General features: G+C 39.1%; 1 long non-coding RNA gene across 1 annotated transcript in view; it reads right to left on the bottom strand.

The window, feature by feature from the left end:
- Positions 1–2,475: 2,475 nt before the first annotated feature.
- LOC307249366 overlaps positions 2,476–3,743 on the bottom strand; it is a 1,327-nt gene continuing 59 nt past the window's right edge. Inside the window, exons 1-3 of the long non-coding RNA XR_013844834.1 lie at positions 3,683–3,743; positions 2,709–2,860; positions 2,476–2,579 (exon numbers count right to left, since the gene is read on the bottom strand). The exon at positions 3,683–3,743 is cut by the window's right edge and continues 59 nt beyond it. This is a non-coding gene — a long non-coding RNA (uncharacterized lncRNA). The remainder of the gene's footprint in view (positions 2,580–2,708; positions 2,861–3,682) is intronic.

Raw genomic sequence — 3,743 nt, forward strand, 5'->3', positions numbered from 1 at the left:
CCCCAACGCATGATGCTGCCACCACCATGTTTCACTGTGGGGATGGTGTGTATAGGGTGATGTGCAGTGTTAGTTTTCCACCACACATTGCACTTTGCGTTAAGGCCAAACATTTCCTTTTTGGTCTCATCTGACCAGAGCACCTTCCTCCAACACTTGCCACAAGCCATGCGGGGGACACAGCATATTCAGATGAGACCAAACTTGAAGTTTTTGGCCTGAATGCAAAATGCAATGTGTGGCGGAAACTAACACTGCACATCACCCTATACACACCATCCTCACCGTGATACATGGTGGTGGCAGCATCATGCTTTGGGGGTCCTGTTCTTCAGCATGGACAAGGAAGCTGGTTAGAGTTGATGGGAAGATGGATGGAGCCAAATACAGGACAGAAAACCTGTTAGAGTCTGCAAAAGACTTGAGACTGGGGTGGAGGTTCACCTTCCAGAGGGACAGCAAGCCTAAAAATACAGCCAGATCTACTATGGAATGGTTTAAATCAAAGCATATGTGTTAGAATGGTCCAGTCAAAGTCCAGACCTCAATACAATTGAGAATCTCTGGAAAGACTTGAAAATTGCTGTTCACAGACGCTCTCCATCCAATCTGATGCTAAATCTGAAGCTCAAGCTATTTTTTAAAGAAGAATGGGCAAACATGTCAGTCTGTAGAAGGGCAAAGCTGGTAAAGACATACCCAAATAGATTTGCAGCTGTATTTGCAGCAATAGGTGGTTCTACAAAGCATTGACTCAGGGGGCTGAATACTTTTGCACGCCACGTTTTTCAGTTTTTTATTTATAATTTTTTTTTAAAACCACGTTTCATTTTCATTCCACTTCACAATTATGCGCCACTTTGTGTTGGTGTATCATATAAAATCCCAATAAAATAAATGTACGTGTGAGTATTCATACCCCTTGAAATGTTCGACATTTAGTCACGTTACAACATTGCCTTATCTGTAAAATGGGAGGGTGTTCATAATATAATGTATATGGACAATCACCAAATTGGAGAGTATGGCCCTAAGGAGACCTTTATCAGTTTAGTTCATATGCCCAAAATGACCATTTATCAGGTTAATAACAACATGACTATACTTTTCAGGTCTCCCTTGCAAAAGAGTATTCGGTCTCAATGGGATATACCTGTATAAATAAAGGTAAAAAAAAAAAAAAAAACTTAAGCAATATCACATGAGAGGGACAAATGTCACTATATCAGCGCTGCAGTGCTTCTGTCGAAAATGCCATAGCGATAATCAATAGGTCTAGATGTAGGAAATGGTTACTAATTAGAAACGTATTTCACTCACACACACACATGTAAGAAAAATTAAAGAATAACAAAGGGCAAATACAGCCTTTGCACTCCTTTTTTTCCCGGGCTGAATTTTAAAAATATGTATAAATGTATGCCTAGATATTGTATATTTAAATACATTCTTGAGCTTGTGTATGACCAGACACTTTCAATATTGCTAAATTGCCAGATTACAGTTTGTGTATCTTGGTGTGTTGCCAAAAAGTGATCCTCCCAAAAAGGTCTTACAGTCAAATAAAAAAGGTATTTAAGCCAATATACGTCCATGATTTCAGAACGTAAACGGGACTAAGAGGGCTCTGGTCCAATAAAGCATCAGTACAAATGTGCAGACATAGCGTTAACATGCTGGGACCGTGGACTGAAATAACTTTTTGGCAGCACACCGCAACGACTCTGACAGCTTCACAAAATTAAAATTTTGGATCTTGGTTCTGTAACTAATGTTACCAGTGATTAATGGATTAGGTTATACATTTTTTTAATGGAGCTGCATCGAGCTAACCCAGCTGAGTGTAACATCACGTTACAATGAAGTAACCCCCGAGCTTACGTTATCTATAGTCTAGGTCCTGGGTAAGATTTGTATGCGCTTCATTTAGCGTAGAATATCTCAACTGGTATAGACTAATATGACCCCAGTGAACAACATGGGATGTGTGACAAAATCTCTACCGGGGACAAAAGTCCTGACAATGACCACAACAGGTTACACTAGTATCACACTACGTGGTGAATGGGACTTTTTTTTTCCTTTTTAGATATCCTCATACTTTTTTACCAGATTCATCTTCATATTAAGATAAATACTATTTATATACTATTTGACCTCAACTACTAGCTAACAACATGAATTTGGAGCAATAAATTATTGAGAAGTAGCTGGTCAGCTAATTGCTAACGGTGTTGAGCGTCAATTTAGCATGCTATTTCTTTGTATCTACAAGTCAATAACAAACACAAACTCGGGATTTGGTGTAATTTACAAAGGAGAACATGAATGAACAGTCAGAGTGACATTGTCCGATAAGTTTAAACGGAAAAAAAATTCTCAACTGATTAACCTTGGCATTCTGAATTTTTTTTAAATTTACAGAATAAAAAATAAAAACAATAGTTAAATTACAACACTGCAGAGAAAATCCAAGCACAAGCATCTGTACGAACCCTGATAGTTGCATTTGGTGGGGTTCAATAAGAAGAATGGAAGTAGCTGATGGAAGAAGGATTTGTCCAGCGTGGGGTGTCTTTCTGATGCACATGGAGGGGAGAGTAAAATTAAGAGAATGTCAGTAAACAAAATCAAATAAATAAACTAAAAAGGCGTACATTCACATTTTCAATTTACAACATCCATTCAGTGTGTGTGTGTGTACTTACCTACTTTGAGGTCTTCCATTGAAACTTAGTCAATTGGTGAGGAAAGTCGTCATCCAAGGGTTTTGGGAATACAGCTTTTTGTTAACCAGGCGGCCGTCTTTCTGATGGTTCCGACTTTGGCGGCGCACTTAGTTCCCTCTACTGGGTTTATCCTGAGAAATCATTTTTAACACACAAAAGCAATAAATTAGTTATCTAAATATTTTCTTGACCCACTTCATGGTTTTGCTTTTTTCTGAACTGATACAGTACATGAGATGCATCATGGTACTCCACAAAGGAAAAATGCAAGCACACAAGTTCACAAAGAATGTATTCATACTAGGGATGTGAACAATGTGTCGATTCTCGGCTCGATTTTCGACACGTGCTTAAGACGACTCGAAAAATAGAAATCGATAAATGGGGTGTTTTACTTTATTAGATGTTTTGGGGACATGGGAGACGTCCGTCATGCGAGTTCATGTGTGGTCGCGAGCGCGCTGCAGGTCCGGTGTGTGTCAACAGTGCAGTGCAACATATGCAGCATAAAGTTAAATTAACATCACGGTCGTAGACAAATATTAAAAGGTTATGCTTTATATGTTGCACTTTCTGTTTTCAGCCGAGTAAGTTACATTCACCTCCGACGCATGGACAGCGTTTTTAAAATTAAAGCCTCTCTTTATTATCAAAAAGCTTTGATGCAGATGAAGTCTGAACACACACAGCGGGCGGCAGCAGTGTTTTTAAAGGAAAGCGCAGTTTATCAGCACCACAACTACGTGATGCTGCCGCAAAAAAAAGGAACACTGCCTTTTTTTATTTATTTTTTTAAATGGCACAGTAAATCGATCGATTTGTCGATTCATGCCTCCGACACGTCGACACGCAAACAATGACTCGTTTAACATCCCTAATTCATACATTTGAGCCACTTAGACAAAATAGTATGGCAGGAGTTTCTGTAATAATAAAAAGGTTTCGGTGCTCACCTCTGTATCAATTATGTTGTGCAGGCCGACCCCCTTGCTGTAGAGATAGAAGCAATCGACA

The sequence above is a fragment of the Ammodytes marinus genome (genome assembly GCF_949987685.1).
Source record: "Ammodytes marinus genome assembly, chromosome: 4".
NCBI classification, from domain to species: Eukaryota; Metazoa; Chordata; class Actinopteri; order Uranoscopiformes; family Ammodytidae; genus Ammodytes; species Ammodytes marinus.